The 22795-nt window shown below is 37.4% G+C and overlaps 1 long non-coding RNA gene across 1 annotated transcript in view; it reads right to left on the reverse strand.

The window, feature by feature from the left end:
• Positions 1–4874: 4874 nt before the first annotated feature.
• Positions 4875–22795, reverse strand: part of LOC122813184 — a 739821-nt gene continuing 721900 nt past the window's right edge. The window contains exon 2 of the long non-coding RNA XR_006366646.1: positions 4875–5077. This is a non-coding gene — a long non-coding RNA (uncharacterized LOC122813184). The remainder of the gene's footprint in view (positions 5078–22795) is intronic.

A 22795-nucleotide genomic window follows, 5' to 3' on the forward strand; every position in this document is an offset into this window, starting at 1 on the left:
GTGATGTGTAATGTTGGTTGTTTATACTACTTTATCTGATATCAAGATGACTTTATTTTACATTTAGAGACAAGTCAGAAAGTATTTTTTTCTTGTAAAATACCAATATATTTGCCATTTTTCAAGCCCGCCCCCCAGGACATAACTGCTCAAATCAGTACTCTTTTACAGAAGGAGATACAGGTGGTAACCCTATCAACAAGGTGTATCGATACTGTTTCTCTTGCTTTCTGCAATAAAGGCAGTGGAAGACAGTTTCTCAACACTGTCTTTTTTATAGTTGCTGCTGATGTGCTGACATCAGTTGGACTAATTGCCTGTGCAAGACTGCAGGCAGTGCCTGAAAGGGAAAAGCCCTTTGGGGCATTGGGGGGTGTGGGGGTGAAGCCCCCCACTTTGTAATGTTTTAAGTGGTATGTTGTGTTTTGTTGGTTCACCGATTTTTTTCCATGGGAAAAAAAATCGATGAACTGGGGTTTCACTCTTTTAAGACTTCAGTCTATATGTGTCGGCGAAATGGCATTTGCTGTAATGCCATTTCTCTGACATAATATAGACCCAAGTTAACCTGTAGGAGAGGGTGGACATTTTCTTTAAGCTGGAAAATTCACTACAGTCTAACCCAAGACATGGCAAACACTGTAATTCTATATAAGGTTAACCATAGAACATTTTCATGATAGACAAAATTTTATCTCAGAGGTTATTGTGTCTGTCTTATAGCTTCACAGTTCAGTTTTGGTCTCCAGTAACTGTGTAGACTTCCCATTTTATCTGCATGTCTGCATTGTTTTTTTTTCCATTCTATTCTGGTTTCCATTCACCTTTCAGAAACATACCCATTAACTGTATACACTAAATTTTGTATATGAACTCTGTGTTAGGCTTGCTATGCAGTTAGGACGAGGAAGTTCATAGGACCAGTTCACTTACATGGAAAAATTAAAGTGATTTTTTTGCTATTTCTTAATGAGTTCACACTAGCCTTGTAAAGTAAATTCATTTCTTTTGTTTTATTAAAGTAAGGGCATGGTATCTAGGTCCAAAGAGGTCATTATCCCACTGTACTCTGCCCTTATCAGACCAATCATAGAGTACAATGCTACCTTTGGTATGTACCTGACCAGGTATATGCAACAACTAGAGCAACCTCAGAGGTACCTTACAAAAAGAATACAAGGAGTAAGACACCTCCCTTATGCAGAGTGCCTTAAACCCCTTTCCCTCCAATCAGTCTCCTATAGATTGCTGAGGGGTGATATATGTCTGTCTTACAAGGCATCTGCAAACCCCACACTTATGAATGTCCTGCATATTTGTAAGTCAAACAGTACTAGAAGTACAAGATCTGGGACCTGAATGTTGTCTGTGATTAAAATAGAACATGCTGGAGAGATAAATGTGTGTCCCAGGCACTGCCCCTGCTATGGAACAGGATTCCCCTCCATATCAAGCTGAGTTCATCTATTACCAGGTTTAAATGCAAACTGGACCAGTGGATGGGGAATAAGATATTTACAGTTGGCCTGGCACCCATGTCCGTTATGAAGAGAAGTAGCTTATAAATGTCCAGCCCTCAGTGTCCTATCTGGATACAGAAGATTAATATTAATTTGGGAAAACTTGGTTAGGCTTATAAAGGCCCCCTGGGTTGTTATCCTAGTAACAATCTATGAATCTGTGGATCTGTTTATTTTTATATACTTCTCAGTTTTGAAATCTAAGCTTAACAATTTTCTTCAGGTTTTTGATCCTTTTGTTAACCACGTAAGCCCACAAGGTATAAGTGCTTTGTTTCAGGGATGGCACAAGAACACTGCCTTGGTACGTGACTTACTGACAGGCAGTATTCTGAACATACAGGAGGCTAAAGTCATGAAATCAATGACTAGAGCTGAAGTGCCACTGGCTAGCCCCCCCCCCCCAAAAAAAACACGTTATATACACAGTCTACTTACCATGAAATTAGACAAATGCAAACTGGAAAAAAATTGCAGGTACTCTTTCATTATCTTAAGTTATGTTACATGGCTGGCCGAACAGTTTAGAAGAATATTTACTTATTTATTAATTTTGACACTTGTAAACTGGGTATGTCTGACTTAGCAAGCAAGAGCCCATTTTCAGCAGAGGCCGGGGTGAAAAGCCCCATGTTGATATAGTTTCTAAATTACAAGCAGAGGACAGCAACAGTTACAAGACTTTACACATACATACATGCGTTTTTAAATACAACATTGACAGACTTAGTTAGATTTAAGTAACATGTCAAATAACTAATGTAGATTGTAGATTGTGGTGCAAATAAAAACGTTGCAACAGTATGAAGAAGGGGGGAGAGGCTAGTAGCAGTTAAAGGTAGTTAGATGAAAGACATGGTAGGAAGAAAAACAGTGGGGGAAGTGAGGGTAATTAACCCTGAATATGTGTTTTGTTATTTTAAGAATTAATGCCTAAAAGCAAGCAGAAGTGTGTGTGTGTATATGTATATATATATATATATATATATATATATATATATATATATATATATATATATATGTGTGTGTGTGTGTGTGTGTGTGTGTGTGTGTGTGTATATATATATATATATATATATATATATGTGTGTGTGTGTGTGTGTATATATATATATATATATATATATATATATATATATATATATATATATATATATATATATATATATATATATATATATATATATATATATATATATATATAGTTTACATGCATATGAGCGAATAGCCAATGTCCAAACGTGAACATGTTGAAAGCAGAATCCAAAGATCACAATATGTCGAATCTAAAGATGCCGAACCCGGAATTACCAAATGCCGGCCAGGCTAATATCCCCCCCCTCTCGACCCATGGTAATGCTTGTTGCGGTCGTTGTATATATATATACATATATATAAACAGTATGTCCATACAATCTAAGTTTACTGCAGGTCATCCACCTAAAAAGAGTTGGGTTTTCTATTGCTCATTGAATTACACATTCATGAGTTGCACCAAGCTGCATTCAGCTAGGAAAAGCTGAGCTCTCAGACCATGTTTTTTCAGGAAATGATTGCCAGTGCGATTTCTAAATACTGGCAGGGATTTGTTTCATTTGCAGACTTACACCTTCTTCATGTTTGCGCAACTAAAGAGTTCATATAATTTCAGGGAGACAGGGGCTTGTCTCCCACACCTGGTGTTTAGATGAAAGACTGTGCTAGATAGGTTTACAAAAGTATTCTCATTCTTCGCAGGCAATCTAGGATAATCAGGCTGAAATGTATAAAATCCATTCATCCAAAAGTGTAGCTGAAGGTAAGAATCAGCTTCTGAAGTACATGGTGCAATAGAAAACTCTGGTAGTGTCTTACTAAGAGTTTAAGATAGATGCACCTTTTTTTTTGAATATTTGTTTTTTCTCCTACTGGTTGTGAAACAGTCCATTATTGATCCGTTGTTTCATTCATTTGTCATAAAGCAAAAACAACATGGGACACCATTATACTGGCAGTATATTATTTGTTCTCATCCATTGTTATTTAAATCTTGCAGACTCTTTTTTTGTAAATTTAAATGAACTCAATGTTAATTACAAACAAAGAAGAAAAATGTGATACTCATGCATATGCCAAACATTACTCTAAGAAAGTGTATCTGAGCTGTACAGCTTTTTCAGTTCATGTTAAAAATACGGTAGAGCAACTCTTCATCACGGACTATACACTGATTTTATACGGTTATCTTTTACTATTTGTAAGTTGTCGAGGCCATACATTTGAACAACTGTACAAAATGTTTGATGGAGGTTACATAACAAATTGTGCTGTTAGTGAAAACGTTTTATGGTCCATTTACATAATATTGCTTGAAAGCAAATGCATTTTAGTCTGACACAGCACAATTCAATCTGCTTAGGTTACGAAGCAAAACACTGTAAAATAAACTTAAAATGATGTATATTTCTTTACAACACAGTTTTCATTTTCTTTTAAGTGAAAGTAATTGAAACTATATACATTTTTGGCACCTGCTGAATAAAAGTCTTCATAAAAAGAAACAAGACTAAATACTGCTGCTTTGAGTTCTTTTGTTAAGCAAGAATTAATTATTTTAATACTATTAAGGTATGGTACATGCTGCATATATGCTAGTAAATGTTTCACATGCCTTTTGAATTCAGATGGTAGACATTTGGCTGCACAGATGATATTTCTGCATGGGGATTTGATTAACTGTTAATTAAAGACAGAGCTTCATCCTCGGTTTTCAGGATGAGTCAGCATGTCAACACCAGGAAAAGGGAAACACTAGCTGACTGTGATGTTACAGGATGGTTGCTTGATGAAAAGGCAAATAATAGTATGAGTGTCTTTGAGACTTAATACTTTACATGTAACAGCTGAGATTACACTACCTCAAGTTTAATCTTGCAAGACTGACATGCTCAAGATACAAAACATCATTTATAACACATAAAGCACTCATGAAATGTAGATTTTATTTTTCCTCAGTCCTTAAGAACCTCCTTCAGTCTGCCATTAATGCTGAAAGTATGAGACTCTTTACATGTTAACATGCTATCTGAGCTTCTTGTGTATCCCTTACTAGAAAGTACAGATCACTCCATAGTCAGGAATAATTAATTACTGATTTGTTTCATCTTTATTACCACTAGAACCCTCTCCAATAGAAGATGTGGTTTTAGTGGTGGCCTAGATGATTTGATCTGATAAAGTGTTTTATACAAACTCTACCCAAGAGAGACTATAATGCAGCAAAGCCGCCTGATGGGTGACATAGTTCACAGGCTATACTTTTTTGTAAGAAAAACTATTTGCTGAAGCAAATTAAGAAAATGAGAAAGAGACTAATTGCAGCATTCATTTGGGAATTTAATGTGTTTTAATATACCTGGATAGTAAAACTGCTTAGTCAAGTCCAAGAAATATCTGGTAGTTAAGGCCATGAGGTGTTAACAAGCTTCTTCTTGTAGTCAGGGGTTTTCTTCAGCCTCCATTTGATTACCGTGTGACTTTGAGCAACTCAGTTAAGCAGACAGCTTTCCAGGGTCACCCTTGAAATAAGACATTTGTGTCCAATGAGCATACCAGGTTATCAAATAAAGAAAATAGAAATAAAGATATTTAAAATTCAATCTATAACATATAGCAGAACATTTTAGAAAAAAAAGCATAATTGCTCCAATGGTAATGTATAAAGCATTTAAATACTAAACATACCCAAAATTGTACTATAGTGTTTTTAGGACTTTTGTCTTTGAAACCACAAACGTCTTCAGAAAACAAGTACCAAGCATCAATGAGCTAAATAAACACTAAAAATCACAGTTTCAAGTTACATTTCAACAAATGAAAACCACTCTTACTAAATCACAACAGGAACTACTCAAATAATGCAATAAAACTAAATAAACATTCATGAGTGTTTGTGTAAAGCTTATTTCTTCTTTTCAACTCACATTTAATGCTGAAATGGTCATTCAAACGTGGGTATCTCCCAGGATTTAATTTTATTTGCCAATAGAATTCTGTGCACCAAAGGACTGTATTAAAGCATTCACTCCCTCCCCCCATTAATGCAAAATTTAAGCATTTTAAAATGTTCATACTTAGGGGAAAAGTTTATTTTTTATGTCAAGTGTATGTTCATGCATTCTCTCACTGTGTCCTGACAATATTTCCTACATAAAATGCTGTACACAAACTGTATTTCACTAAATAGACTAATCCTTTAGATTTCCAAGTAAAAGTTATGCTAATTATAAAAACAGTTTGAATATTGGTTACCTTAAACTATGATGACACAGCTGTATAGTAACCCGTCTTGTAACAAAAACAGTAGAAAGTGCCTTTCTTACTACTTGTTTTACTACAGTCAATACATGAATACTCAAGTAAGTCTTTCATATTTTACCCTCTTCTTTTTATAAACTTTGGCATTTCACCTACCAACTGCTTTTAAAATTGTACACCACACTATTTTTCAATTACAATTATTATTATCCATAATTCCCAAAGCATCATCTGAATGAGTAATTATACATTTCTGTTTTGTTCATTTCCTTTTGCTGATCAACATCGTGAAATAAAGCCTAATTTTAGAATGCGTAAAATTTAGAATATTTGTTCTTAGTTAGCTTCCTAATCACTTCTACCACTAACTTAATAAAATAACTTCACTCTTCAAAAAAACATTTCAAAATAATCCTTCCATTATCAAACTCACTCTTTTCAAAAACCACCCTACTTAATCTAATTGAGTTTTAATAACAGTCTTCATAGTTTGTAATGGTTGACAGCTTTGAAAATGCAAATAGGAATTAATGAAGATTTGTTTGTAAATGGAAGAGGTAAATCCAAAGCCATTAAGACTTTTTGATATTAATATATCTCAGTAATAAAAGCTAAAAAAATACAAATTTAATATATATTTTAGAAGTGGGGTGCTTGCATTAAAAAGTGAAAGATTTTTTTTTTCAAATTCACTGACATGGCTTCTCCATAAAAAAAAAATGTCAATAACACGAAAATAAAAGGCAACTTTATTAAAATCACTTTACATATATAAACAGTCTCTTTCCATTCAGCTAAAACTAAACTTGTAAACATTGGAGCTGCAGTGGCTCCCATCGACACTCCAGATGGATGATAAAAACTATTTTGATTAAAAGTAAAAAAAAAAAAAAAAAAAACAATGTTTTCCAACACCAGTTCTAGCATCAAGCAAATAAAATTGATATACTGGTTAAACATTTCAGCTTACTCTCTCAGAAAAGACCTTGGCCATATCAACTGAACAGAAAGAGAAGTATACAAAGCTTCAGTGTCTACAGTAATCAATATCACATTACTAAAATCTATTTTATAATTTATGACATTCCTCAGTTTCTTCAGAAAATGTTAAGAGTCTCTGGTGAAGGAATGAACATATTTCATCATTAGTTGTAAAATATTGTCCAAAATAATGCATCAGGTTTAGATTCTGAAAATAATTTCTATTACTATTGCTATCATTGGAGGATTATAACTACCTTTGTGCATTTTGGGTATTCCAAAAATGTAACTCAGTCTCAGATCTTCAAGGCTAATAAACTCAAAAAGTTGTGCAGAACATGCTTAGTATTAGGGAGCTCCTTTAAGAAACAGCTGGGAGCATTTTTATAACTTAAATAAGAGGTAGTGGATGGCATTGGTATCTCTTAAGGATACTACAAATGTAAGATTTGTAAACATGGACAAGGGCAGCAGAATTGTCATTATGTCTATTGAATAATATAATGCTTCCATACCCCGATTATTGAATATCAACACAGTATCTCAGGATGTGTCTAAGTCTGACATACACAAGGTATATAAAAAGTATCTTTCACTATTTTAGACTGTTTTGCAAATGGTGCATGCTCCTTTGGCATTCCCTGAAGAATCATTGGTAAAGCTACATGAAAAGTGAAAAAGAACTGAAGTTATTCTCTGGGCTAAAGGAATGACTTCACAGAAACTGTTAGCTTAATGGTGTAAGGAAAAGCACATAAAAATATCTACCAAGGCCTTGAAAGATAAGCAGGATGCAACATTTGCTAATCCAGTGGAAATAAACAGGCTTCAAGCTAGGGAGTATAAAATGTACACACAACCCCAAGAATCAGGTATAAGTTGATACAGATACATTTCTGGATGGTTTATGACTACTGGCTCAAATTATATTAGAGGACCAACAGTGACTGGAAAAGATAATCATCAAGAAGGACATTCTGGAAGTTACTGGGAGTCCCTCATCATCTCATTGGCACCAGGTATTGAAGGGCTCACAGCTGTGTTTTTCAAGGCCTGCTAGCTTGAAGTAGTTCTCTAAGTTGTTAGCTTTCCATGAAAAGGTAATCCAACAGAAAGTGCTCCTCAATCAACACATACTTGCTAAAGTTATAATGCCACCTAAACCCAACAGAGACCCGTACGATTCATGTAACTATAGGCCTATGTCCCCTTTTGCAATTAGAAGTTAAGATGTTGCAAAAGTAATAGCTAATAGATTGATAGAATCAATATAGTGAGTAACTCTGCTGAATCATCAAAGATTTATTAAGTGAAGAAAGGGTACCCGGGCTTTAGGTAGGCTTTGGTTCAATGTATAGGCTTAGTTGATTCAATAGTCTACTGATTTTAATAAAATGTTAGATATGGTACAGTGGTCCTTCTTATGGAAAATTATGTTTGCAAATGGGCTTTCCAAAAATGACATCTTTATCTGTGTCATATTTTATATGCCAATCCATCAACTGTTATTTATTCAAACAATATTGTCTTGGTGAGCTTTACATTACAAAGAGGCACAAGATAGGGTTGCCCCCTTTCCCATCTGCTATTTATCTTACTGGTTCTCACTATAGATTATGCACTGAGTAAATGTGTTGCTAAATTCTTGTGTAACATCTCAGTGCAGAGCAGGTGGAGATATCAGTGGTTTGCTGATGATTGCTTGATTTGGTTACCAAACCCCTCCAAGACTATTGACTCTGAGCTCTCTACCTTTGGTCAATTTGAGAAATTTTCAGAACTTAAAGTTAATTAAAACAAATCCCAAGTTCTACCACTTAATCAAACTACACGTGAGGAACTAACACAGGTGGTTACTTTTCTCTCTCAGTGGTAGATGAAGCAACATACTTGGGAATTAGGATGTCAGTTCATCAAGAGAGACTAGCTGAACTTAGTTTCATTTCTGATCCTCCAGCAGGTTAGATCTAGTATAACAATATAGAATAAACAATTCACCCTAACCAATTTTCCAGAATGTTAAATTTATGATCTTACCTAAAGTAGCTTTTCAACTAAGGCAACTTCCTTAGTCTACCTTTCCCAATCTGCTTGAAAAATTATAACACCTCAAAGCTGCCTTTCTTTGGCAAAAAGGGGCTTCTAGAATTGGCAGGGAAACATATCCTTTAAGGCAATGGAGGCCTAGGTTTGCATGTATGAGGAACATATTTAGAAGAGATAGAGCATTATCTAAACCAAATTGATGGAGTACAGGGCTGATTGTTATGAGGTTTTACAAAATGTCCACTAGACATAAGACTTAAAACAAAATATGGGACCAAGAAGACTTGATCTCTGGAGAGAACTTAAGGGTTGGTATACAAAAAAGGTATAGTCACACTTTTATCTTAGAATCCAGGCTTTGGGGATATCTGCTAGTTAAAATTGAAGGCAAGACTATATTTTGGGATAATTGGGTAGCAATAGGCTTTATAACAATCAGAGACAGTTGGAATTATGAGAGAGGTAGGATCCTGTCATTTAATGGATTGACAGACAAGACAGCCTCTGCAAAGGTCCTCTGGTGGCAATACTTAGAGCTTCAATCTACTATTAGTGAATATTTTGGATGGTGGATGATAATACAAAGTTAAAATGTCTTTTAGGTAAAACTGGTTCTAATCAAAATAGGGCAGCAAAGTTTTAGTTATTAAATCCATCTATGGATTTATGGTGGGTGACTATGAGCAACTTTTTGATTTTTAGGAATAATTGGGAAAAATGCTTAATTGTATTATGGTACAGGAATGCAGGATTATATCTGCCCTTTTTCCTATATCAATATTCCAGAAGTTTTAGGATTCACATGTTTAAATTGACATATATCTGGCAGAGATCTCCAGAGATTTTAGCTAAGACAGGGTGGAATAAATTTACAGCCTGCTGAAGATGTTCAATGGATAATGTATCTTATTTTCACATGGTTTGGTCATGTCCTAGTGTTGCTCAGATTTGGTCATATATTTAGCATTGCATTTGTTGTGCTACATGTATTACTATTCCATCTCAACATGATGTAAAATTTTTGACAATGTGAATTTGAAGAATAAATTGCTTTATAAAGAGTCACTTTTCATTTTAAAATATAATACCTTGTTTCCCAAGGGTTTGAACTGTGAATGTAATTGGAGATTTGTAATTTAATGTAACCGGATAGGTACATAATTGTTATGTAATTGAATTATTGTGTAATTAGTTTTATTATAAAAACTGAGTATTTGTAGATGGAAGTATGTACTCTTGAAAGGCTGTTTAGCTGAGGCACTAGAGAGATTCTGAGATTGTGTTTTTATAGGTTCATAGGTAGGTACTAGGCTATTGGCCCAAGGGCCTATGTAAGCCTAGCCAACAAGGTTCCCTGGCTTACGCCACCCAAGAAAGTTATTTTCCTGTGCCACTGTCGAGCAGAGACACAGAAGTGATCCTCGAGGTGTATTTCCTGCACGGGGCTGCATAACTAGACCTACTAAACCTGTAGAGTTTCTCCAGATGACACTCCTTTAGAAAGTTTCAGATTCATGAAGCCCTCCTGAAACTGGAGTGCAGCCCATATTCCTTAACCCGGGAACATCTAAGGATTATCCGTGGAAGAAGGAGGAGAAGGTACTGTGGGTTATGCCACCTATGGAGCCTAAGTTTAGGGATGCAATTGTTACTGTCTCAAAGTACCTGGAAAGTGCTCTTTCTACCCCTCAGAATGTAGATGGCCTCTTGGCATTTGTGTTTGGACATCTCTTTGGAGTAGCACAGACCCTAGTGATCATAGCAGCCTGCCTCCTTATGTCCTGATAAGGAATATGAGGAACACTGCATGAGCTAGGAGAACATTAATAACTGTCTTTCAAAAATAAAACCTATAAAAAGTAAATTAGCTGTATTGGAACTGTATCAAATTTATTTATTTATTTATTTCCAGTTTGATAACCGGGGATGTCCACTGGGCCCGAAAGCCTGTTTTCAGTGGAGGCCCTGGGAGAAAAGCTCCATATTACAAACAAATTGCACAATTAAACAATTTACAAGCAAGCAAAAATAAAATTTTATACATTTGTATAGTTAGCACAGAAAAAAAACAAAAATGAAATACACATACATTTAAAATGCAAAAGAAGTAAATCGGAAGAGAAGTGTTGGAAAGAGGCGGTGCAATGAAGGAAAAGGAGAAGAAATGCCAGGTGGAGGAAAAAAGGACAATTAGACGAAGATTCATTTTACGTTCGTGGTCAAAGATACAGTTGCATGAAGAGGCATTGTAGGCAGTAAGAATGTGAAGATACGGAGTATTTACATAGAGTTTATACAGGGAGAAAATTGTTAAAGAAGCTAAGGGTGGGGAGCTGAAGAAAAAGTTGGATGAAGAGGGGCAAGAGGGAGAATCATGAATAGGTGACGTTAGTGGATTTAGGTAGGAAGTATACAATTACATTTCCAGTTTTGGGAGAGGTGGGAATGGAGTAGAAATCTGAATTGTTCAGGGTTTGTAGTGATTCTTAGCAGGGGAGGAAGCAAGTTCCATTTTTTTTGCTATAGTATAAGAAAGTAGAAGATGGCCAGGGGGTCATTTAGATTTGTGTACTGAAAGAAGATTTTGGTGGGCTGATGTTAGGGGCCTGACAGCAGTGTAGAAAGGCAAGATATTAGTTAGTGCAGGGCAAGCAGTGGGTTTAAAGATTAGTTTGTGGGCAGTAGTAAGTTGAAGGTAGTCAAGATGATTAGGGGGTTGTAACCATTTAAGACTATGGAGGGAGATGCAATGGTGTGTGGAATGAGTAGAATTAGTAGCAAATTTGGCGATTTTGTTGTAGCAACTTTCTAGTTTTGAGGAGATAGAAGCTGTGAGGTTGGTTAGAAGTTTATAATAAACTGAACTTGTTTTGCAGTGATTATTGGCCTTTGTTTTGTGGTTGCTGTGTATTTTTTCAAAGTTAGCTGGACTGAGATTAACCTATTCTCTTCCAGTATCCTCTGTTACAGTATATTCATTTCAACAGTTACAATACAGTCTGACATACAGGTGTATTTCTTTTCTGTCCAGCAGGACCCACTGTTGGTACATTTTTTAACACAAGCAACTTTAGAAATACATTTTCAACAGAAGCATCTGTACAAATTAACTTGCTATAAAAATGACACACAATTCTTTCCAACACTCCAGTTAGTTATGCTGGCATATGCTACACATCCACTGCTCCAATTCTCCTGGTATATCTGGCAATAACTCACATCATCACACCAGGTATAGAGGTTGTCCAATGTCGCATGACCTATGAAATTTCTCCAATATCCTGTGGGTGCTGATTGGTACCTTATAGGGTCCTAAAACTGATTTTTGCATCTGTTATTTTTAAACTTCACAAGAGCTTTAACACATAAGCACTTCATAGATTATCTCAGCAAATGACCACACTCAGAGTGCATCAAGAAAAGCAACACCACTAGGTGCCACTTTAATGACATTTGGAAGGAAAGGACAATGTGCTTCTTTTAGTTCTACTATGATTGCTTGAGGCATATATGTTTGTATTGCAGGTGTCTGGCAGTTTTTGCTTGCACTTTACAGTTCAAGTACACAAAAGCTCAAAATATATATATATATACTTCAGACTGTCATGTTACAGCTATTCCCTGAACTTTTTCCATAAGAAGCTTTACCCCTATAGCACACCACTGAACCATCCAGAATTTTGCATAATGTCCAGATTTTTGCCTAATAATTTTGGTCCATTCTTTATAATTTTTGGTGTTTTTTTCTGGTAACTCATTGAGGTGTACAGTCACTAAATAATGACAGACATTTGAGTTTCAGACTTCATATCCTTCAGAAATTGCATACAAATGCAAAATGTATTAATTTATCAACTTTCTATATTTATAAGAGTAATATTTAGAATCTGTACCTGATTTTAGGCCTTTGTCACCCCATTAGTTTTGGCTTTGTTCTGATTTCTTCTGCTAAGATGTTGAGAAATATGTCTGACACACACCTTTCTTACTTTATTATTCTCAGTTTAAGGTCATTGCACCTCAGGGAAAGAGAGATCACTGACGTCTAATGCAAAACTTTTATCACTTTTTCTGTTGTATGCTCTCATCTTAGAGATGTTAAAATACAATGCAATGCTAGCATTGGCAGCCTTGTGATAGTTTTTGGAGCAAGCAATAATGCAAGAAGAACTGTTATTGTGAAAAATGATGTCCAAATAACATTGAATTAAGTTATTCCTTTGATCACGACTGAATTTTACAGAAGTCAAACTATGCCAAATGAGATTGATCCATTATTATGATTATGTTGACAGAGAGACATAGAATTAAATGCAAAATGCAAGGCATTGAAACTGAAGACTACCAGGTTTAGTCTGGGCACTATCCACCATGCAAATTTCATTGGGTAGGGCTTATCAGGAAGCCTTCTTAGTAATGAACTTAGTAATTTGCAGAATGCACCAAACATTGGTGGTTTTACTAGTGTTTAATTGGTATATTTGTACATGATGTAGTAGATGCAAAACAGACATTTAAGTTTAGTCATTAATGACAAAAAGGTCACTTCACAGCAAGAGGTTTCCTGGTTCTATTCTCAGCTGGTTGTCTTCTGTGCGGAGTCTATACACCATCTCTGTGTTTGTGTGTGTTCCTCCTGGGTGCTCCAGTTTCCTCCCACATTTCTAAGACATTCAGTAGGTGGATTGGACACCATAAATTGGCCATAGGTGTGGCTGTGCATTTAAGTGTGTGGAGTAGAAGAACTATCTTTGGAGGACTAGCCACCTGGCATGTGTATACTTTGGTTCATGATTGTCAACATTGAAGTGACACACCCCAACCACATTTGCAAAAATGGAAAAAAGGATTGTGGATAGATGGATGGATTATTGACAAAACTGGTAAATTTCTTTGCACTGAGGAGGGATAAAAGGATCTGAAGAAGTTGATAAAACAATCAATAAGGTAACAGCTGATGTTCACTCTCAGCAGGTATAAGGCTATAATCCCCCTCCCCCCGTTGTTGGTAATATAAATCCTAAGAATTTCTGCAGTTTGGGAAGACTGACTTATACAAACTACAGGAGGAAAAATACCATTAAGCAGCAATACAAACAACACATATTAGTCTGGGCAGTGATGGATGATAGAGTTCAAGCTATATCAAGTGCTTGGGTATGTAGTGGAGGGCTGAGTATTAGGAATAGACAGATATTGCTGTAAAATTGAAATGTACTGATAAGCCACATTAAGTATACAGGTTTCAGTTATAGAAACTAATCAGGAAGATGGGTGTTGCACTTCTGGAACTGGTTCATGAAGGTCAACAAAGAACATGCATTGCCTTGGGGATACATATTTGCCAAAAGATTATGAATTTGTTCTGCTTATTCTGCTTGAGGAGTAAAATAAATGGGGATCACAATCAGCACGTATAAGGCAGTCACTCAGAGTAATTTAATGGAGGAGGCTCTGTCTCTGCTAATGTTGATAGGGGGCAATCAGTGGGCAATGTCCAGGAAATGTGGGAGTTATTATGAAGAGGGGATTCAGGAGATATGCCTTTATAGAAAGAGTAGTAGATAAACAGACATCTGTAGTAACATTTTAAGAGGGGTAGAATCACAGTGGTGTCACAAACAATCATCAGGAATAATTGGAAGGTTAGAGCCAGTTGTACCAAAGTGGTATTAACTATACATCCAGACAAAGAGAAGTAACAGATTACTAGCTATGATTCTGCTGTTGCTTTCATGTGCTCCTATCTGGAATTTCTGTAGAATGTGGCTCATTGCTTCAGTCACAGGACTTTACTATTTTAGGCAAATCCAAGCATATATTATATAATTAAAAACCTTAAAAACCTCAGCTTTGGCCGGCTAAGATCTAGCTGTATTCAACTGAACGTATAAAAGAATTTAAGTACCTTTATCTGCACTTTTTTTCAAAGAATACAGTATTTAAATTGATTTAACTGTGTTGCAGGAATATATATTAACTGAACTGGAAGTTTTGACTCTGCTCTTCAGTTAGTCCCACCCACCGTCCCTGTTTCTGTTTTGGTGTTAATCTTAGTGGCCTTGAAACTGCCCGCCCCTCTTGTAAATTTGTGTTTGGATACTCCTTCTGGGCCCATCTCATTTGCTTACTCAACTGAGTGCAGTGAGATCATATTCTGATTTCAAGCACTCCTACTGTGTACAAAGAGAGCATCTGGGAAACAGAAGAAAAAAAAATCTAAGCTTGTTTCCTGCCTTTCCTGTTAAGTGGTATAGACTGTTTGTAGGCTTCTGAGCCCCCAAGCCCTTCTGTGTTGGATGGAAGCCTTCTAGCTTAGTTTTTTTTTCTTATAACTAGCCAGTTTTCTAGTTTCAGCACTCAAATCTGTTTCTTTGAACTCAGCACTTGTTCAGAACTCATTGTAAGTACTACATAAGCTGTAAATTACTACAGCACTCAACTTTCCTCACTTGTCTAGTGGAAAGCAGTTTTTAGTACTTAATAAATAAGCACTTATCCAGGCATGCCTAAGGGTCAGCTCCCAGTGATTTCTCCTGTCTACCTGATGAATCTGGGCATCTTGGAGCAATGCAGCAATTGCCCTCATGTACACAGACAACCCTCTCCTCCTACTACCCAACACTACAACCTGCGAGAGATGCACTTATATAGCCGAACTGGAAGCAAAGCTCTCTTCACCCAAGACTGGACTAGACAGTCAAGAGGAGAGGGTAAACACTTGCACCACACCACACTCATCACATAGTCCCTCAAAACCCACACCACCAAAACACACACATAGAAACACAAAACACACACCTACATTCACGGAGGCTCTCAATAAAAACCTGCCCAAGCATCAGGGACATCCAAAGCATAAACGCAAGCAAACTCCACCCCCCCAACACAACCCAAATGACACATAGCCCACAAACTCAGTGTGCCACTCAACCACAGCCCATAAGGCATAACAACATACCCAACACTCTAGTCATAGGTGACTCTATAGGCACACTGATGTTCCACTCACTAGACTAAACAAGGAGAAAGTTACTGTCAGCTGCATGTCAGGTGCCAGGATCCACCACATAGCGCATGCACTCAAGTCATTCCACAATAAGTACAAATATGACACTGTCATTGTTCATGTTGGTGTGAATGACCTGAGACGTACCTCCCTGGACTACATCATGAAAAGAGACATGGAGGAGCTCTCCGATCTTGTATCCCAGGCAGGTATGACCCTAACCCTGAGTAGCATCCTGCCATCACCCAGAATGATACCACAGTACAAGGACAAAATGATTGACTTCAACAACTGCCTAAGCTTCTGGTGTCATTCTAAGGGGATCCAGTATTTGTCTGCCTGGGACGACATGATCGACAGTCCATGATGCTTTGCCAGAGATGGCCTGCACCTGTCACCCTTAGGATTCCGGATACTGGTTAAGACTCTTGCCACCCCTATAGTGCCTTTTTTAGGCAAGGTTCAAATGACAAATTCACCACTGTAACTGGTACAAGCAAGCAAAATCTGAGGGTAACGCTACTCAATGCTAGAAGTCTAAACCTTAAAATGCACTCACTCGAGGCACTCCTTAAAATGGAGAATATTGACATCTGTGCAGTGACAGAGACCTGGTTCAAAGCTCCAGAGAGCACCCCTGCATTACCAGGCTTCAATTTATACCACACCTTTCAGCTGCCTAACCCAGAAAGAAGCACTAAAGGTGGAGGAGTGTCCATATTCATTAAGGATATCCACACCTCCAGGCTAGTTGCACAGCATAATGCATCCGAGATTATCCAAGTGCAACTAACTCTGGGCAAGACCACAATCCAAATTGTAGCTTGCTACAGACCCCCCACTATGCCCCAGGATTCACACTCCTCATTTCTTGATACACTGGAAAGTATTAGGGTACAACCCAACACCCTAATAATGGGCGATTTCAACTACCTCACCATTAACTGGGAAAACTACTCATGTACCAACACTTTTGCTCAATGTTTTCTAGAATTCATAAATTCCAATGCCTTGGATCAACTTATTCACACCCCAAACAGGGGCAGCAATATCCTAGACCTGGTCATCACCAACATGGGAAACCGGTGTTCCACACCGGAGGTCAATTCCTCGTTGGCCAGATCTGACCACAAGCTAATCAGCCTAAACATCCACATCCCACCCCCAGCCCCAATTATGGAAACCATCGTAAAAAACTTCTCAAAAGCCAACTTCACACTTCTTAAGACAGAAGTGGCAAACTTCATGACACCCATGCAGACGGACAATAGAGGTATGACTGCTGAATCCTACACAAATGCACTTTATAAGCACTTACACGATTGCATGGATCATGCTATCCCTAATAGAACCAAGATGTTATCCTCCAAAAAAAGGAAGCCAATCTGGTGGTCCTCTGCCATAAACAAACTCTACAACAGAAGAAAGAAACTGTTGCAAAAAAGAGTAAAATCCCATGACTGGAGGAACTCCATGGTCAACCTCAGTAAGAAGTTGAGATCCCTCATAAAATCCTCCAAAGCTAGTTACGAAAACAAAATTGCCACTGACTCTAAAGACAACCACAAAGCATTCTATAGCTATGTCAAGAATCTAAATGGGAACACTCAGATCTGCTCTGAGTTACAGCATAATGGCACTAAATATACAGAACCAACTGATATTGCCAACATCCTAGCAGATAGGTTCAGTGCTAACTTTACCCCCCCTCTCACCCCCTAGAGGGCCCATCTCTATACCGGAAGAATGCAAAGTTCCTATAATCATGGCTGCACAGGTAAAAAACACACTCTCCAAAGCCAAGAACACAGCATCCATGGGACCTGACAATATCCCAGGCTGCGTTCTACATGAACTACAGAATGAACTGGAACCCTACCTAAGTACCATGTTCAATCATAGCCTCACCTCAGGCTTTGTACCCACTGAATGGCACTCCATGACAGTTATCCCACTCCACAAAGGGGGAGCCACAACGGACCCCGGGAACTACCGCCCCATTAGCCTGATGAGCCTGGTCTGCAAAGCCATAGAACGTATCATCATGGAACTCATAAACAAAGACATTGGTAATCTCCAAACTCTGGACCCTACTCAGTTTGGATTTGTAAAAGGCAGATCATGTCTCCTAAACCTGACTAACTTCTTTGAATCAGTCACCAAAGCCATAGATGATGGTAAAATGGTTCACACAGCTTATCTAGATCTCTCCAAGGCTTTTGACACCATCCCCCACTCTGGAATTATAGATAAGCTCACTAAACTAGGTATAAATCCCTATGTCATAAGATGGGTTGTCAACTGGCTCATGGACAGAACCCACATTGTGAAAGTAGCGGATTCCAAATCCGACATCAGACCAGTGACAAGTGGAGTACCACAGGGTTCAGTCCTGGGTCCTCTCCTGTTTGGTATCTACTTCTCTGAAATGCAGGCCAACACAGAAGGTCTTTGGCTAACAAAGTTGGCAAACTAGGAGCCATAATCGAAACTCCTAACGATGTGGACAAACTACAAAAGGGCCTCACTGAGACAGATTCCTGGTGTTAAAGCCATGGCCTGAAGCTCAATGCCAAAAAGTGTATTGTCATCCCCTTTGGTAAAAACTCTGTACCCATGAACTACCACATAGCTGGTAGTCTACTTAATGCCGAAAATGTGATAAGAGACCTTGGGACACAGGTGGACAGTAGTCTCTCCTTTGATAATCACATCGCCACAGTGGTCAGGAAATCCTTCTACGTGGCTCATCTCATCACAAAAGAATTCTCATCCAGAAAAAAAGAGGTCATTGTTCCCCTCTACTCATCACTCTTTAGACCCATTATAGAGTACAACGCCCCTTTTGGTATGTACCTCCCAAGACATCTACAACAACTGGAAAGACCACAGAAATACCTCACAAAGAGGATTACTGGCCTCAAACAGATGCCCTATGCAGACCGTCTCAAAAAACTACAGCTTTACTCCATCGCATATCGCCTACTCAGGGGCGATCTCTGCCTAACATACAAAGCTATGTCAAACCCAGAGCTGTTGGACATGCTCCACTTAAAGAAATCCCAATCCCTCCGAGCTACACGCTCTAGGGACCTTAACCTTGTCACCACAATAAACAGAACATGCTGGAGGGATAGATTCCTGTCCCAGAGACTTCCCATACTCTTGAACAGACTACCTATCTATGTCAAACAGAGCTCCTCATTAGCACTCTTCAAAAAAAATCTTGATGATTGGATGGGAAATGGGAAATTCACCCCGGGGATCACTTCTGTGGCTCTGCTCGACAGGGGCATAGGAAAATAATTTTCTTGGGTGGCGAAAGCCAGGGTACATTTTTTGGCTAGGCTTGTATGGGCCCTAGGGCCGATAGCCTAGTACCTACCTATGAACCTATGACAACACAAATTCAATTCACTTTATTGGTTAAAAAATCTTACTTACAGTAGTGAAAATACACAAAATGTCACTATATAATAGAAAAAAATGTACTCAAGAGTAAGATGTTATTGTGCAGTACATCCAGAAGGAAGTCAAAGCACTTATCTTTCCCTAAGGCTTTAACACATGTGGAGTGATGTTATTGTGCATAATATTATGTTCCTAGTTATGCTTTGTTGAACAGATATTCAGTGTCCTCAAACATTTATCATTAGAATCTCAGAGAGATTTTATATCAAATACACATTTTAAAATATGAAGGCTTAAAATACTGTCACTGTAATCATTTACGATATTTGTTAATCTGGAAAGGTACATTACGATTTAGGCTCCTCAATTTCAGTAATAACTGTAAATTAGGAAGATTAGGACAGCACAACTATTTGAAAATGTGGTACAGGATCATGACATAACTACTCAATGACTGTTTACTTCAGAGTAAGTGCTAGTATTATTTACTTTGTCAGTCAGCCAGAAACTTGACTAATGACAAATGGTTAATGCCTTTTTCCTTCATCTAGAACTAAGCGTTTCCTTTTATACTTATTTAGCCTGCCAGTAAAGCTCACTGTGGGATTCTGGGACTTACATGCATTAACTCAGTCTCCCAGGAGTCAGTGTGTTGCATTATTGCTGTGGTGCTGGGTCAGACATAATGTCATTATAAGTAACAACTGTTATAGGAACTGGAGGGTATGCAAGGGCAAAATGGCACTGCAGACCACTGACAATGATTTATGTCAGATGCCAGACTATCTTCTGGTCCTGGTGCCCTTACTTTAAAGACTAGTTTTCACTTGCCTAGAACTATTTCTGTTATATTGAGTACAGACAGTAAATAGGCCTCAGAAATAGAGCATTATCAAAAATTGTGATCAGTTACTGATAGCAAGATGTACAACACAGCTGATGCTGTTTCCGCCTGACAGTTTTATTTTTGACAGAATTTTCACAGGGTTAATTCTACATTATCACATTATTGCCTTTTGGGAGCTTATTTCTCATACTAATTTTCACTAGAACTCATTATGTATAAAGCTGTTGTATTCATATATGCTGCTTTCTGTTCTTTCATCTCTTCATTTTCTTTTTTACTCTAAATTTCATACATACTGCTTCTTGACTTTTCTTTTCTTTGTTTTCTTTGTTAACCTGAACCCTTTCTGGGTATCTGTCTGTGTCAGCTCTGTCTGCCTCCTTTTATGCATGTGTATTTTGCGTGTGTAAATCTGAATAATTATCTCTCACTCTCTCCTGTGCATGTGTGTGTGTGTATCTATCTATCTATCTATCTATCTATCTATCTATACACACACACACACACACACACACACACACACACACACACACACACACACACACACACACACACACACACACACACCTTTCAGCTGTCATGATTTTCACAGAATGTCCAGATTTTTGCCTTATATTTTTGCTCTGTTCCTCATAACATTTGCGTTTTTCTGGATTTTTGTGGTAAATCAGTGAGGACTAAATTCACTATATAATGACAGGCATTTGAGTTTCAGACTTCATATCCATCAGAAAATGCATGGTAACACAAGAGCAATATTAAAATGTGTCCTTATTTTTAGGGCTTTGTCCACACACACACACACACACACACACACACACGCACACACGCTCATGAATACACATATATCCCAACAAAGAAAATACTGAGTGGAATAATCTAAAAAAATACCAATAGTACAATACTGAAAAAACCCCCCACAAAACACCGACATTAAACTAATTGCAAAAGAAAAACAACTGGTCTCCTTTTTTGCGATCATTTTAAGTAAAATAAAATAAATGAATAAAAACTTAACAGTGGCATCATACAATGACACTGTTAAGGAAAGTGTTTTTGAAAGGTAAGGTACTGGGTTGGGATTAGGGACAGGAGTAGGGATAGGATTAAGGATTGCACACATGAGAAAAGAATGTCGGGGGGGGCTTCTACAAATATGTTAAAACTAACCATCTGTACATCATAAACGTATAATGAAATGTGTTCAACAGAGAATAAGCATAAATGTACATAAATAAAGCACCTTACACCACTTACTTAAATATAACTCCACAAAAAAAACATAAGCATTGAGCAAGGCCAAAGATTTGCCACATCAAAACTCATGTCTGCTCCCTTTCTACAGAATTATCCACAAAACAATAAAAGACAACTGCAAGTACAGTTAAAGTAACTCAAAAAAAATTAAAAACCTTTTAAAGTAAAGTGCCACAAAAGTACAACATAAATTATTTGACAAATTCCAACAAAAACACAAACTAAATTTGCTGCCACTGTCATTCAATTTTGCCACAAAAGTGTTCGGTTGATGAAACTCTTTGATAGAATGAAATGTTTCCTTGCTGATATCTATTGCCACTAAAAGAATTGAGCCACAATTAAGCAAGTCATAAGACAAAAATAATGTATCTTGGAAGCACTGGTATGTATACGAAGCAACATAATTTACCCTAGTAAACTGCAAGTATAAAAATCAAGCAAGTCATGCCAAACAAGAGAGTGCTCCAAGGTGACCTCTGAAAGGGGACACTTTGTCCAGTGAGCATGCCTGGTTAACAAACAGACTAATACCTGTGTCTATAGATTAAATAGAACTATTGGCAATATTTATAAAGGGGCATATGTCACAATCCCTACATCCAAATGTGCCCTTGCTAATAAAGCCTAAACCAGTATAAATATACTGAGCTAGCAAATTAGGACTCAAATTGATCTTCAGACTTCTACCATTACAAGAATACTGTAGTTAGTTCTCTGATCATAACCAGCTTGTTATGTGCTCAAGACATGGATGTCAAGAAATTTACCCCAAGAATGAAGGTTGACAGGTGACCCTTAACATCCATGTTGAGAACACATAACAAGATGAGTTATGAATGGCTAGACCTGATCATAATACTTGGCTTTACCTGCTCCCATGTAATATAACAATTAGAGACAACCAATGACTACCACACAGACAACAGCCACCATTGAAGAGCTGCAGGAAAACAGGGAGGTTTACAAAATGTTAAACATCAGCCATTTGAAAAAAAGTGTTTAATAAGTTTTTAAAAATCTCCCAGTACTTCCTGCTGCTTTACTGTAGTGACTGCTGACTGCAGGTAATCCTGTAGCATGATATTGGAGCTTCAAAGTAGTAATGAGTGCTTAGCACCTTTCTTACATTCGAAAAATGCTTAATGAGACTGTCTTTTCCTTGATTTTGGAGCACAGTCATATAGCTCCATATACTATAAGTAATTTTGTCATCATCATCATCATCATCTTTGCCCCCCTTCCCAATTTTTTTTACATGAGGGTTAGGGTGCTGAGTAATGTCACCATTTTTTTGATTCAGTGCCAATCTTTTACCTTCTTTAACAGTTACAACTTGTTGCAGGTCTTTTCTCACACAGTACATCTGTCTTTTTGTTGGACATTTTCATTTCCTCTTGTCTTCTTCCTGTCTCTCCCAAATCTTCT

The sequence above is a fragment of the Protopterus annectens genome, chromosome 10.part0, assembly GCF_019279795.1.
Source record: "Protopterus annectens isolate FY-2018-M chromosome 10.part0, PAN1.0, whole genome shotgun sequence".
NCBI lineage: Eukaryota > Metazoa > Chordata > Ceratodontiformes > Protopteridae > Protopterus > Protopterus annectens.